Source organism: Ahaetulla prasina, chromosome 4, assembly GCF_028640845.1.
Source record: "Ahaetulla prasina isolate Xishuangbanna chromosome 4, ASM2864084v1, whole genome shotgun sequence".
NCBI lineage: Eukaryota > Metazoa > Chordata > Lepidosauria > Squamata > Colubridae > Ahaetulla > Ahaetulla prasina.
In genome coordinates, this window is record NC_080542.1 from 22,534,780 (window position 1) to 22,551,492 (window position 16,713).

Genomic DNA, 16,713 nt, shown 5'->3' on the forward strand with positions numbered 1-16,713 from the left:
CGTTATTTGGACGGGAGGGGAAAAGAATCTAACCTGATATTACATGTTAACACATGTCTTAAATAAAATATGTCTATACAACAGAAACAAAACTAGAGGAAATGACAGGATTTGAGGTAGTAAAAAGGTTAAATATTTAGGGTCTATATTAGCTCATCGAACAAGAAACTTTATAAGAATAATTATGACTTGCTATGGCAAAAGTTCAGAATGATATGAATGGCTGGAAGAAATTGCAGTTATCCCTATTGGGAAGGATTGCGGCTATTAAAATGAATGTGTTACCTAGATTTTTGTTTCTGTTCCAGATGATACCTATAATTAAAAAGGATAAAAATTTGGAAGATTGGCAGAGTGGGATTAATAAATTTATATGGCAGGGTAAAAAGGCGAGGGTTAAAATGAAAAAAATACAGGATTCACGGGAAAGAGGTGGTTTAAGAATGCCTAATTTTAAACTATATTATGAAGCAGTAACCCTCTCAGTAATAAGTGACTGGTTTAACTTAACAGAGGAAAAGAATTTTGAATATAGAAGGTTATGACTTGTTATATGGATGGCATGCGTACTTATTTTATGGAAAAAGTGGATAGGGCTTTTAAGAATCATGTGTTGAGAAGTGCTCTTTTGGTCTGGAATAAATATTCCTATAAATTAGATTATAAGATTCCTATATGGCGAGCCCTAGACATGCAATAGAGAATATAAATATAGAACAGAAACAGGAAATGATTACATATAAAGAACTTTTGTATGCTGAAGGAGGTAGATTGCAATTAAAATCATTACAGGTATTAAAATGAAGAAGGAGGAATTATACTTGGTTTCAATATGGGCAAATAAGTGCTAGATGGAAAGAAGATCAAAAATTGGTATAATGCAAAGGGAGGAAAATTTAATAAAGCAAATTAGAAATCAGACCCAGGAGCATATAAAGAGATTGTATAATGTGTTGCTTGAAATAGATTCGGAAAAGGATTTGGTAAAGGATTGTATGATAAAATGGGCACAGAATATTCAGGAACCAATAATGTTGGAAACATGGGAGAAAATTTGGGTTAGAAATGTTAAGTTTACACAAGCACAGAATTTAAGGAAAATTTTTATAAGATGTTTTATAGATGGCATTTAGATCCCAAAAAATTATCATGTATGTATCCTAATATCCAAGCGAAATGTTGGAGGTGTGATTGTGATGATGCTACATATTTTCATATTTGGTGGACTTGCAAGAAAATTAAGGTCTTTTGGATAAGAATTTGGTGGATTATTCAAAATGTACTGAAGAAGAAGATAAAGTTCCTGCCACAATTTTTCCTTTTGGGAATTATAATGGATTGTACAGGGATTGAGACTAAACTGATTTTGAACTTAATAACAGCAGCAAGACTGTTGATTGGACAATACTGGAAGAAGAAGAGATACCTACAATAGAAGAATGGATATTGAAAGTTATTAACTTGGCTGAGATGGCTAAAATCTCAGCGTTTTAAAAGACAATACGCAGGAAAGATATTTAATTGAATGGAAAAATGGATTGATTATCTACAAAACAGATATCAGATTAAGAAATATCAGATTGCCTTTGAATAATTAGAAAGTTATTTTATGTAATGGGGAGGGGGTTGGGAGACGAAAAGCTTTGGATGTGGTTATTTGGATTGGACTTTACCTTGTGATTGACCCGGGAAGCCGGGGGTGGGGGAGGGAGGGGGATGTTTTGTTTTTTTTTTTTTTTTGGGAGGGAGGGGGAAAAAAGGGGGAAAATGTTTTTGTTTTTTTTAAAACTCTTTCAATAAAAAAAAAAAAAAAAAAAAAAAAAAAAAATCAGTTGTCTTTCCCAGAGCAGGTAATTTTGCTGCATTCTGCAGTGGGAGTGACAAATATTATTTATTGGCTGATAACCAATCTTCAGCAGCTGGTTTGGCAGATGTGCAGAGAAATGAAATTTTGAGATGCGCAAAGTCCTTGCTCAAAGCTTAAGGGAGTGACGGGAAAGAACAGAGCTACCTTTCCCAATCTGCATCTTCAGAAGCCTTGGGCTTCAGTTCTCATAGTCTCCCACTTGATGGCTCTGCTGGCTGATTTTAAAACATTGAAGTCCACTAGACTGGCAGAGTATTGTGATGGGGGGCAGGGGCTGAAATAGAGATGAAGGATGAGAGCTCCAGAAAGTTTTTCGGACCAGCCTAATTTTTCTTCTTTGGATACAACTGGAATCCAATTGCTTTCCTTTTCTCTTATTTCTGGCAGATCAACAAAAATCAAGGTCAGGGTGGGCAACTATGGCCCCTTTATGACCTATGGACTTCAACTCCCAGAATTCCTGAGCCAGCCTGGCTCAGGAATTCTGGGAGTTGAAGTCCATAGGTTGTAAAGAGCCATAGATGCCCATCCCTGATCAAGATGGAGCCACAACTAAGCAATCAAAGTGTTACCTCTTTTTGATTATATGGTTGCTGCTGCCATCTTAATTTTTTTTGACAGATGGATCCAATCATGCTAACTCAGTAATTCTTTAATCTCTATCACTCTAGGAGAAGATAATAGAAGGAACAGGTGCTCCAGTTTGTGCACTCCTGAACATATAAGTCAGAGATGGCTAACCTTTTTGCCGTCACATGCCAAAAGTTTGGGGAGCATGGGGGGGGGTTGCATGTGTGTGTGCCCACACCCATAATTCAATGCCCCCTTTTGCCCCCCCATGTATGCACACGTAACCCCCTGCCCCGCGCGCTCCCTCACGCATGTGCACACGACCTTCCCCACCCCCGTCCCCCGTTTTGGGGCTAGCAGGTCCCAAACGGCCCATTTCCAGACTTCGGATAGGCCCATTTTTCACCCTTCCCATGCTCCAGAGGCTTTCCTGGAGCATGGGGAGGGCGAAAATGGGCTCCCCTGCTCTCTAGAGGCCCTCCAGAGGCCGAAAACGCCCTCTCAGACATCCGCGTGAGCCCTGTTCTTACCTGGCATCCAAAACGGGCCGCACTGAGACTCCTGAGGGAGGAGGGGCAGCATGGGCTGGGCCAGCCGAAAATCAGCTGGCTGGTGTGCGCATGTATACTGGAGCTGAGCTAGGGCAATGGCTCCGCGTGCCACCTGTGGCACACGTGCCATAGGTTTGCCATCACAGATATAAGTGGTCGAGTCATGACCACAACTGGGATCAGAATTTCCATTGCTAAGCAAAGCAGAGGTTAAGTGAGTTGTCCCCAATTTTATGATCTTTTTGCCATAGTTCTTATGTGATTCACAGCAGTTAAGTGAATCTGGCTTCCCCCATTGGCTTTGCTTGTCAGAAGCCAGCTGGGAAAGTCACAAACGACAATCATGTGACCCTGGGACACTGCAACTGTTGTAAACACATGCCAGTTGCCAAGTGCCCGAATTTTGATCATGTGACCACGGGGATGATGCAATGATCATCAGTGTGAGGACTGGCTATAAATCACCTTTTTTCAGTGCCCTTGTAACTTTGAATGGTTGCTAAGTGAATGGCTGAAAGTTGAATCTATATCTGTCAAATGAACAGCCTATAAATATCATCTTACTTGTCCTATGATCTGTCCCTTATATTTGGCTTTGTGAATTACACAATAGTGCATTTGTTGGAGATTTAGCATTATGCTTTTACCCAGCCAATTGTGGTTTATTCAATACACGATGGTTAGACTTAATATGATACATAAACAAGGTCAGGGTAGCTCAGGGACCGTAATTCATTCTCTGATCATGGAGATAGCTTGGAATCAGCTGACTATACAGAATATGTGATGCTTGATATTGTTTAGTCACTACCTCACATTAGTTCTATGAAAATTACAGCAGTTGCCTAGACACTTCTGGCTGGCCTTTTGTTATAATAATGATGTTCAGGACCTTAATACCTGACACATGTATACATACATGGTTGAACTAGAAACTGAGGGCCATGCGTTCTAGTCCTTCCTTAGGCATCAAAGTTGGCTTAGCGACTTTGGGCCTATCATTCCCTCTCAAGCCAACTCTGAGAACCAGTTTGGCCTAGTAATTAACGTTAGAAAGCAAGAGATTGTGAGTTTGGTTCTGTCTTAACCACAAAAGATATCTGAGTGACTTTCGGCCGGTCAGTCTCTCTCTGCCCAGTCCACCCTTCATGGTTGTTGTGGGAAAAATAAGAGGAAGAAAATGTACTGAAAATGTTTGCCACCTCGAATTATTTAAAAAAATAATAAAAGTGGAATACAAGTAAATAAATAAACCCACCTCATAGGATTGTTGTGAAGAGAAGAGGTAGGAGTATCATGTACAAGTTATAGGTAATTCTCAACGTACAACCACAATTGAGCCCAAAATTTCTGTTGTTAAGTGAAACATTTGAATTTTGCCCCATTTTACGTTCTTTCTCACCATAGTTGTTAAATGAATCACTTCAGTTGTTAAGTTAGTAACATGGTTGTTAAGTGAATCTGGCTTCCCTATTGACTTGTCAGAAGTTCACAAAAGATGATCACATGACCCCAGGACACAGCAACGGTCATAAATATGAACCAGTTACCAAGCAGTTGAATTTTGATCAGGTGATCATGGAGATGTTGCAATGGTTATAAATATGAAATATGGTCATAAGTCACTTTTTTCAGTGCCATTGTAATTTCAAACGGTCACTAAATGAATTGTTGTAAGTCAAGGACTACCTGTAAGGGTGGGAATAGTAAGAATGCCTGAGATTCTCACAATGACCAAATCTGAAGATTTGCATAGAAAGGACTGCTCAATGTCCCATGTTAGAAGAAATATGTGGGCACATGGGAGGGAACCTTCATTTGCTGTGGCACCCTAGTTTGGGAATCCTCTTTCCCTAGATGCTAGGCTGGCACTGCCATGGCCGGCCTTTCAGTGCCAGGCACAGATTTGGCTTTTCACTCTGTTTTTGAGACTTAAGCATCCAGGACCTAACAGCACCTTTTACTCCTTTGTGTGTTTTAATCATTAGTACTGTGGATATTATTCTGTGTGTTTAAAGTAAGTTATAATTGATTTTAATTTCCCATTTTGCATGAGCTGCGAAGTGCCACAAGACCTCCTAGCTAGACCATAAATATTTTAAATGAAAAATAAAATCAATGAGGATGGGGAAAAAACAGAATGTATGGCTCTCAGACAGCCAAGGTAACTCAGGGATAATAGCTTCACTGGTAAAGCCTCCTGCCCAATGTTTCACAACCCTGGCAACTTGAAGATGTGTGGACCTCAACCCCCAAAGTTCCCCAGCCAATTCTGGGAGTTGAAGTCCCCATATCTTCAAGTTGCCAAGCTTGAGAAACATTGTTCCTGCTTATTATATCTTGCATATCTGCTTATTATATCTTGCATATCTGTGCAAAAAGATCAGAGGAGATACCAAAGCCATCCTGCAGCTTTTTCTTCTTCCTTTTAGGCGCAGAGGATCTGGCAGACACCTTTATCTCTGCCCCAGAGTGTGCATCACAGTTGCATGGTGTATCCGAGGGAGCCTGGGGGATTTGGATATGAATTAAAAGTTAGATAGCACTAATCTCTCAGGTGGCAAAAATGCTCTAATGCTCAAGATAACTTTTATTTTTGTGAATGACTACTGTCAATTATCACAGTCGGCATGTACTCCATTTTATTTCCTATTCCCACCACAGACCAAGGTGTTTAATATACACCTCTGTCTCGTCTCAAGATGTCACGCCTCTGATGAAGAGGACTTGCATGGTAATAAATGCATTGGTGTTTTTTGTTTTTTTTAAGTGTCACAAGAGTCTGCAAAGATCTCTTTGCAATTGCTTAATCGACCTCACGTCCCGAGGAGTTGCTTTGAGAACCAGGCTGGTTATAAACCGAATACAAACGGCAACATCTTTGCAAGGTTCCCAGAACCTTGCCTGTACACCGCCCTGAGTCCTTCGGGAGAAGGGCGGTATAAAAATCAAATCAAATAAATAAATAAATAAATAAATAAATAAATAATCAACCAGTGCTCCCTCATCTGTGGCTGGACTACGACTTCAGTAACTGGCTGAGAATCATGGGAATTAGAGTTAAAGCATCAGGAAGGTCTTATCATTGATGCAACGGAAAGACAAATATGAAACTGCATGCCTAAAGAACGCTACGACACCACACACTTTTGCCAACAAATACCTGCGAGAAAATGCGGCTACAGCCGCAGCCGCAGCCGCTGCTGCTCTCCATTGGCTCCCGCAACCTCGTTTCCGATCCAAAATGGCGATAGGCGTGAAACTGCCCTATCTCTTTTGATGGCACGGTTAAAGTTGGAGCGGGTTGCAATCGAGGTTCCCACAACCAAGATGGGGAATTGCGCTTGAAAGCATTGAAACCGAAGGAAAGCGGTAAGCCTTCCGCCAGAAGTTGGGCCCTAGTTGCTACATATAAATACTTTTCCTTCAACGAGGTTCTGGAAGAGAGTCGTTATTTGGACGGGAGGGGAAAAGAATCTAACCTGATATTACATGTTAACACATGTCTTAAATAAAATATGTCTAAAGTAACTTGCTATTCATTAAAAAATGTTCAAAAGTTGTACTAATTTCCCAAGAGTTAGTTTTTTCATATCCCACATTTATATAATAAGGCAGCCAAAACACACAAGCTGCTTCTCCCATTTCCCCCACAAATTCTGTAAAGTGGGTTGGGTTGAGAGGGACTGGCACAAAGTCACCCAGGTGACTTTCTTTCGTGTATATGAAATTACTTTTTCCATCAGCCTTAAGATGGGTTTTTCAATTACAATATTTTTCCAATATGTCTTTGTTTTCAAGAATATATGCTACCAATAATATATAATTGACATTTTAGAAAAGTCATGTGATCTACAGACAACAGTGATCCTAAATTTGAAGGGGATGGAATGAAGCTGATAGCTGAAATTAGGATATAAATTAAATTATGTAAGTCTAGACTGCCAACCCTGTTCACAGTTGAGGGAAAGAAAGAAGCAGACAATATACAAGGTTATAATATATGAAAGCTTAAATGAATGTTATTAAAAAGTCCAAAGTAATAATAATAAAAAAGCTGTACAATATTTGATTTTAATGCTATGCTTGTCAGACCTGGGATATGAGGACAAAAAGGAAGGCATTTCCTCCTTTTCTCTGGTAACCCTAAACTTCCCTAGCCTGTCTGAGAGTTGTAGGTGATGTTGATATCTGGAAGGCACTAAGCTGAGGGCTCTGCATTATGCCATGGGAAATGTGAGGATGAAAAAAGACAGTGTTGGTATCCCATATTTGTACTTCTCCCTTCACATGTTCATAATGCTATATATACAAGGAGGATGTCTGTGATCCAAACTTCTATACCAGAGATCTCCAAACTTGGCAGCTTTAAGACTTGTGGACTTCAATTCCCAGAATTCTCCAGTCAGCATAGCTGGATTCTGGGATTTGAAGTCCACAAGTCTTAAAGCTGCCAAGTTTGGGGACCCCTGTTCTACACTCATGTTTGTGTGGAAGTTTGGTTCCTATTGTCAAGGAAAGATGCTGTTACTTCATTCTCCAAAACTTATTGCTGGAAAAGAAAGATAAGGTAGCATATTGAGAGGGAAAAAATCAAGTCCCAGTGAGTTACAAGCTTCATTGGTCATCAAATCAATGTTCAGATAATGTCTTCCTTTGGATTCAGTGGCCAGAATTGGTTCTGTTAAACTAAAGCCAGGAATAATTTAAAAAGGTGAGCTCTGCAAAATAGGACACTCTTGAGACTTAGTTGCTGCACGTTTTGATTCAGAAAAACAAAAAAACCTACCATAAACCCCCAATTTCATCAAAAATTGTACACAATATATTTTTGGATGCTAGCTAACACTAAAGAAATCAGTGGGATTAGTAGAGTAAAATTTTTATCTCACAAACTTTTCCCCAATCTTTTTCCAAAATACTATCAGTAAGATCATGTTTTCTCACCTTAAGGACAGGTGTGGCCTAGTATGTGAGTTGGCTGGGCTCTAAGTGAATTGAATCATACAAATTTTGGTTCTTCAATGTTAGTTTAGCATGTCTTTTTAAGTTCTTTGTTAAAGAATGGTAGCTTTCATTTCTTGCAACTGGATAACCTTGGAGAATGGAAACACTCCTTGCTGATTTCTGAATGTTTCCACTTTCAGTGTTGGATTTGTGTCCATTTGTTTTTCTTTGGCCCGGAGAATGACCCTAGGACCGACTTATCCTATGGAGTGGGCTGAAGGGATAAGAAATTTCATTCTGTAAGAAAGCAAAGCGATTTGGAGGCACTGTTTGAAACTGTATACAGTCCAACCTTCTAATTTGCTTTGGCCATTGGACAGTATCAAGAACAGAGGCAGCGTGGAAATATGATGTGAAAGAGGAACGTCCATTATGACTTTTGAATCAAATTAAAGGTGAGAGTTTTTTTTTTAATGAGATAATTATTTTAAACAATTATTCAAATATACTACAGTTTCACAGCTGGAACTGATGGATAGAATGGATATTATGGGGGGAGGTATAATAGGTGTTGGTGAGATGGAAACTATCTCAGACTTAAATCAAGCGGGGAAATCTGGAAAAAGGGAGATGCATTCTAATCTGTCCTTACATTTTTTAGAATTCTATTTTCTTTCTTTCTCATATCTGCATTTCTCTAAATTTATTTCTCTAAATTTCTCAATGTTTGACAGGAAGCATTTCAATGGAAAATTTCAGTAACTATAAAAGAGGCTGAATCAACCTCTCCAAGAACAGTAATGCTTGTGATAGTTTTAAATCTGATGGGACAGAAAACCTTGGTCTTAACTAAGTTGTGAATGGATTGAAGACAATTGCAAAGGCAAATTTTGAAAGTTACAGGAAAGTATCAGTAATTTGTTTGGTGGAACTCAAAGTTCCGTAGTAAACAAGCCTCCATATTGTACAGATTTAAAACTTGTATCTTGCTTTCTATCTGGTTAGTTATCAGATGAAAAATGGGTGGGGAAAATGTTGGGTGTAATTCAGAAGAAATTAAGATCAAGATCAAGCAACATTTGTAGGCTGGTGAGTGGGGGGCACACCTAATCTTTTGGGAGGAATGAAGACTACAGTGGGTGGAGTAGTGTTAATAGTGCAAGGTTGCACATGTAAGTGGGGCTAGGAGGGTTTTCGATATTTCTCTTTTGGGGAAAAATGAGTTTAGTTTTAATAATGATGGTGAGACAACCTCAGAATGGCAGAAAATGAGACCAAAATTCAGTAGTTATGATTGAATGGATTCTATAAGGCAGGGGTCTCCAACCTTGGCAGCTTTAAGACTTGTGGACTTCAACTCCCAGAATCCCTAAGGCAGTGTGGCTGGCTGAGGAATTCTGGGAGTCGAAGTCCACAAGTCTTAAAGCTGCCAAGGTTGAAGACCCCTGCTATAAGGCTACCAGCTCAGTGCTGTAAAACTATAAAGAGGAATGTATTTGTGAGATGCTATCTAGTGAAAATCTGGATTTTTGCAGTCCAGATCTACAGCAGACCTCAATTTATGACCAGTTAAAGTTACGATGGATCGTGAAATAGAGACTTTCAAGCCAGATGGCAAAGTTCTGATGTCCAGGCCTCTACCTGTGGTTGCATTTTGGGTGTACAGAATGGACCTATGTTTACAGCAGTTTGCAGCATCCCATATTCATGTGACTGCAATTCACATTTTTTTCTGAAAACCGGTGTTTACTTCCGGTGTCTGGCAAAAACAGCCCATAGCCAACAATGGGTTTGCTTAACAACTGGGGCATTTGCTTAACAGCCATGGTGTTTGCTTTACAATTGCTGCATTCACTTAAAAGCAGCTGCAAAATAGGTCGTAGAATCATGTGATGATCTGTTTTATGGCTACCATGATTTACAATAAAAATTGTGGGTTGTAAGTCATATTTTTTATTTATTTATTTTTATCACACAGTATATATAAGCATTAGCATGAAACAACTATACAACACATAAGCATATATATGAGTATGTAATAACTATATTAATTGGATATAACGAAGGAAAACAATAGGACAGGAACGGTAGGCATGTTTGTGCTCTTACACACACCCCTTATCTGTGCTTCTTCTAAGAATTTTTGAGGTACTCAAAAATTTGGTCTGAGAGCCAAATGATGTCATCATCTACAGCAGGGCCTTACTTTTGCATAAAATGTGATGAAGAAAGCATTGGGCAGGTTAGCCCCTGCTAAGTGCAAAGTAATGTCAAGAAATATTGAGTCAAGAAGTAGTGCTGTCTTGTTGGAAAAAAGGAGGTTAAAATATATATAGAAGCTATATATATATATTTAAGAACTCCTTACTCAGACCTGTCACTTGGTGAAAGAAAGAGCAGTAAAAGAAAATGTGACAGCATCTTGGGATATTGCAGCCACAATAACATCTCTCTTCTAGTAGCTTTAGCACAGCTTAAATTCTGCTTTGCCCTTATTCTATTAATCTGATTCTTAAGACTTTTACAAACTTCCCCATTCAGAGTCCCATTTCAAATGCTATCTTGTTCCTCCCCTCATATTCTCTTCTGTTTTGCAGAGGATTTTTCTCTGAAGAAAAAACTGTAGAGAAAATATAAGAAGAAAACCACCTCAAATTTGTCCATCCAAAGTCAGCCTCTGTGGAGAAGTCTTGGGATTTCCATGTTTACAGTCATGTAGATTGCATTTCTTTTTAAATCAAAATCATTCTTCCTCAATGAATAGGTGTTGACTTCACAGAAATGGGTTTCCTCTTTTTTAAGGGATGCCTTTCCAGGCCTTTGAGAGACTGGAAGAAGATCAAAGCTGGATGGGAGACAGTCCATTGGAGCCTCTTTTCTGAGCAATTTGTGCTAATGGATTCTTCTGTTCCACTGAAGTCAATGACCCAGTACATGGGAATGCTGGGAAATACATTGAAATAATTCTTGGCACTTATTTCAGTCGAGTAGTTGATCTACTCTGAATGGGAATTATGGACCTGTATGGGCAGTTTCAAACATGAAACTGGATGGATGAGTAATCCTTGACTTCCGACCGGTCGTTCAGTAACCGTTCAAAGTTACAACAGCCCTGAAAAAAGTGACTTACAACCGGTCCTCTCACTTGTGACCATAGCAAGTATCCCCATGGTCACATGATCAAAATTCAATGCTTGGCAATCAGCATGAATTTTCCGTGGTTGCAATATTCAACCGTCATGTGATCAACATTTTCAATCTTCCAAACTGGCTTCTGACAAGTAAACTCAAAAGGGAGCCTGGATTGGCAGAATAAGAATGGGATAGGATAGGATCAGTGGTGGTATTCAGTCAGTTTGACCGGTTCAGGCGAACCAGCAGTGGCGACTTGCGGGTGGCCACCTACCCACCGTGGCGCTAACACCCACCCACCCTGGTGCTTTGCCGTCCTATTTAGCTACATTTTCTAAGCCGCGTGCATGGGTGCAAGCCCCATGCACTCACATTTTCGGTGCACGGCAAGCCAGTGGTAAAATTATGTGAAACCTACCTCTGAAGAGAATAGGATAGGATAGGATAGGATAGGATAGGATAGCATAGCATAGCATAGCATAGCATAGCATAGCATAGCATAGCATAGCATAGCATAGCATAGCACAGCATAATGGATAGGGGTAGGGATAGAAATAGATATAGGGATAGACTAGACTAGACTAGACTAGACTAGACTAGACTAGAATATTCTTTTTATTCCTTTATTGGCCAAGTGATTCACTTAACAGCTGCCATGATGTGCTTTACAATTGTGGCAAAAAAGGCCATAGAATTGGGCTAAACTCATTTAACAACCAACTTTCTTAGCAATGAAAATTCTGGTCACAGTTGTGGTGGTAAATGGAGAATTATTTATATGTATGTATTTGGGGCTGTAGCTAATGCCAGTCTTCCCTGGGAGGATTTAATTTCCTAGAATTCCCAGGTCACCATTGCCATTTTTGAGAAATTGGAATTCAAATTTCTGAGGGATGATCAGATTGCCCTGTGCATATTTTTCTCCTCCCCCACCCCCTTCTGTGGCAAAAGTGTTTATTACCCATCAATTCCCCCAAAAGTTTGTAGAAGAGCATCCCGGCTAAAGAATTACAAGAGCCTTTTAGAAGCATTTTTCCCCACAACCTCTTCGGCCGAAGTGGTGGTAAAAAAAATGCTTTTGAAAGGCTCTGACGATCCCAGCTGAGTTGCCTGATCATCAGAGGCTTTTTTGTCTTTTAAAGGCAAAAAAAAAAGCTTTTAAAAGAAAACAAAAGCCTCTGATGATCAGGCAACTCAGCTGGGATCATCAGAGCCTTTTAAAAGCATTTTTACAATCTCTTCGCCGAAGAGGTTGTAGAAAAAAATGCTTTTAAAAGTAAAAAAAAAAAGTTGGCCATGCCCACCCAATCACATTACCCCCCAAGCCACGCCCACAGAAACGGTAGTACTAAAATTTACATTTCACCACTGTATTACAACTGCAGTAATTCACTTACCAAGTGTAGCAAGAAAGCTCGTAAAATGAGGCAAAACTCATGTAACAACTGTCTTGCTTAGCAACGGAAATCTTGGGCTCAAGTATGCTTGTAAGTTGAGCACTCTCTGTATTTTGGAGGGCTGAACTAGTTTTGTGGCCTTCTGACTTTCAATATGTTCAGCAATTTCAGGCCAGCATCTCCGTCTGATGTGCCATAGCTGAAGAAGAGCGACTTTGACACCTTGCAGATATCTGAAATCTTCTGGCGTTGGTTCTTGAATGTTGCTAGTTATGATGTTGGTTTTGTATCTGTATATTATTCTCCGCCATAGAGATTTGCAATAGAGAGGGCAGGTGGGGTGAGAAATCTCATTTCTGAGTGGACTAGGAATTTTAGGGCATCTTTAAGCACATGCACTTATATTCTGACCTTGTGACTTTCTTTGTCAGCTGCCTATCTTTCCTAGCACGGGTAGGAATTAAATCTTGGAATCTGGGATACATGTCTGAATCAATCATGGATCTGAAAGTAAGAAGATAAAAGGAAGTCTGCATGATCTTGCACAAAGTCACTAGCGGTGTATCTGTATAAATGAGACATTTCACTTAACTTGATGGCAAGTCTAAATTTAACCATCTGTGCTGCCTCTGTGTACTTCTTTGAAAGTCATGGAGAGAGAAGGAGAGGCAGATGCTTTTATTTAACTATTTCATATTCAGAAAGAAACGCATCATTCTGGTCTGATAGGAATCAGAACAGGGTATCTTTCCCCTGGAACGGGGTGGGAAAGGGGACTTTGCAGTATCCTTCCCCTGGAGTGGGGTGGGAAAGGGGACTTTGCAGTATCCTTCCCCTGGAGTGGGGTGGGAATGGAGATTGGGCAGTATCCTTTCCCTGGAGTGGGGAGGGACAGGGGACTTTGCAGTATCCTTCCCCTGGAGTGGGGTGGGAAAGGGGACTTTGCAGTATCCTTCCCCTGGAGTGGGGTGGGAATGGGGACTTTGCAGTATCCTTCCCCTGGAGTGGGGTGGGAATGGAGATTGGGCAGTATCCTTTCCCTGAAGTGGGGTGGGACTTTGCAGTATCCTTCCCCTGGAGTGGGGTGGGAGAGGGGACTTTGCAGTATCCTTCCCCTGGAGTGGGGTGGGAATGGAGATTGGGCAGTATCTTTCCCCTGGAGTGGGGTGGGAGAGGGGACTTTGCAGTATCCTTCCCCTGGAGTGGGGTGGGAATGGAGATTGCGCAATATCCTTCCCCTGGAGTGGGGAGGGAAAGGGGACTTTGCAGTATCCTTCCCCTGGAGTGGGGTGGGAATGGGGACTTTGCAGTATCCTTCCCCTGGAGTGGGGTGGGAAAGGGGACTTTGCAGTATCCTTCCCCTGGAGTGGGGTGGGAATGGAGATTGGGCAGTATCCTTTCCCTGAAGTGGGGTGGGACTTTGCAGTATACTAGCCCTGGAGTGGGGTGGGAATGGAGATTGTGCAGTATCCTTCCCCTGGAGTGGGGTGGGAAAGGGGACTTTGCAGTATCCTTCCCCTGGAGTGGGGTGGGAATGGAGATTGGGCAGTATCCTTCCCCTGGAGTGGGGTGGGAGAGGGGACTTTGCAGTATCCTTCCCCTGGAGTGGGGTGGGAATGGAGATTGGGCAGTATCCTTCCCCTGGAGTGGGGTGGGAATGGAGATTGGGCAGTATCCTTCCCCTGGAGTGGGGTGGGAGAGGGGACTTTGCAGTATCCTTCCCCTGGAGTGGGGTGGGAATGGGGATTTTGCAGTATCCTTCCCCTGGAGTGGGGTGGGAATGGAGATTGTGCAGTATCCTTCCCCTGAAGTGGTGTGGGAATGGAGATTGGGCAGTATCCTTCCCCTGGAGTGGGATGGGAATGGGGATTTTGCAGTATCCTTCCCTTGGAGTGGGGTGGGAATGGAGATTGTGCAGTATCCTTCCCCTGGAGTGGGGTGGGAATGGGGATTTTGCAGTATCCTTCCCCTGGAGTGGGGTGGGAATGGGGATTTTGCAGTATCCTTCCCCTGGAGTGGGGTGGGAATGGAGATTGGGCAGTATCCTTCTCCTGGAGTGGGGTGGGAATGGAGATTGGGTAGTATCCTTCCCCTGGAGTGGGGTGGGAATGGGGATTTTGCAGTATCCTTCCCTTGGAGTGGGGTGGGAATGGAGATTGTGCAGTATCCTTCCCCTGGAGTGGGTTAGGAAAGGGGACTTTGCAGTATCCTTCCCCTGAAATGGGGTGGGAATGGAGATTGGGCAGTATCCTTCCCCTGGAGTGGGGTGGGAATGGAGATTGGGCAGTATCCTCCCCCTGGAGTGGGGTGGGAATGGAGATTGGGCAGTATCCTTCCCCTGGAGTGGGGTGGGAATGGAGATTGGGCAGTATCCTTCCCCTGGAGTGGGGTGGGAATGGGGACTTTGCAGTATCCTTCCCCTGGAGTGGGGTGGGAATGGAGATTGGGCAGTATCCTTCCTCTGGAGAGGGGTGGGAATGGAGATTGTGCGGTATCCTTCCCCTGGAGTGGGATGGGACAGGGGACTTTGCAGTATCCTTCCCCTGGAGTGGGATGGGAATGGAGATTGTGCAGTATCCTTCCCCTGGAGTGGGATGGGAATGGAGATTGTGCAGTATCCTTCCCCTGGAGTGGGATTGGAATGGAGATTGTGCAGTATCCTTCCCCTGGAGTGGGGTGGGACAGGGGACTTTGCAGTATCCTTCCCCTGGAGTGGGGTGGGAATGGAGATTGTGCAGTATCCTTCCCCTGGAGTGAGGTGGGAAAGGGGATTTTGCAGTATCCTTCCCTTGGAGTGGGGTGGGAATGGAGATTGTGCAGTATCCTTCCCCTGGAGTGGGTTAGGAAAGGGGACTTTGCAGTATCCTTCCCCTGAAATGGGGTGGGAATGGAGATTGGGCAGTATCCTTCCCCTGGAGTGGGGTGGGAATGGAGATTGGGCAGTATCCTCCCCCTGGAGTGGGGTGGGAATGGAGATTGGGCAGTATCCTTCCCCTGGAGTGGGGTGGGAAAGGGAACTTTGCAGTATCCTTCCCCTGGAGTGGGATGGGAATGGAGATTGGGCAGTATCCTTCCTCTGGAGAGGGGTGGGAATGGAGATTGTGCGGTATCCTTCCCCTGGAGTGGGATGGGACAGGGGACTTTGCAGTATCCTTCCCCTGGAGTGGGATGGGAATGGAGATTGTGCAGTATCCTTCCCCTGGAGTGGGGTGGGACAGGGGACTTTGCAGTATCCTTCCCCTGGAGTGGGGTGGGAATGGAGATTGGGCAGCATCCTTCCCCTGGAGTGGGGTGGGAAAGGGGACTTTGCAGTATTCTTCCCCTGGAGTGGGATGGGAATGGAGATTGTGCAGTATCCTTCCCCTAGAGTGGAATTGGAATGGAGATTGTGCAGTATCCTTCCCCTGGAGTGGGGTGGGACAGGGGACTTTGCAGTATCCTTCCCCTGGAGTGGGGTGGGAATGGAGATTGGGCAGTATCCTTCCCCTGGAGTGGGGTGGGAAAGGGGACTTTGCAGTATCCTTCCCCTGGAGTGGGGTGGGAATGGAGATTGGGCAGTATCCTTCCCCTGGAGTGGGGTGGGAAAGGGGACTTTGCAGTATCCTTCCCCTGGAGTGGGGTGGGAATGGAGATTGGGCAGTATCCTTCCCCTGGAGTGGGGTGGGAAAGGGGACTTTGCAGTATCCTTCCCCTGGAGTGGGGTGGGAATGGAGATTGGGCAGTATCCTTCCCCTGGAGTGGGGTGGGAATGGAGATTGGGCAGTATCCTTCCCCTGGAGTGGGGTGGGAATGGGGATTTTGCAGTATCCTTTCCCTGGAGTGGAATGGGAATGGAGATTGGGCAGTATCCTTCCCCTGGAGTGGGATGGGAGAGGGGATTTTGCAGTATCCTTCCCCTGGAGTGGGGTGGGAATGGAGATTGCGCAATATCCTTCCACTGGAGTGGGGTAGGAAAGGGGACTTTGCCGTATCCTTCCCCTGGAGTGGGGTGGGAATGGAGATTGGGCAGTATCCTTCCCCTGGAGTGGGGTGGGAATGGGGATTTTGCACTATCCTTTCCCTGGAGTGGGATGGGAATGAAGATTGTGCGGTATCCTTCCCCTGGAGTGGGGTGGGAATGGAGATTGGGCAGTATCCTTCCCCTGGAGTGGGGTGGGAATGGGGACTTTGCAGTATCCTTCCCCTGGAGTGGGGTGGGAATGGGGATTTTGCAGTATCCTTCCCCTGGAGTGGGGTGGGAATGGAGATT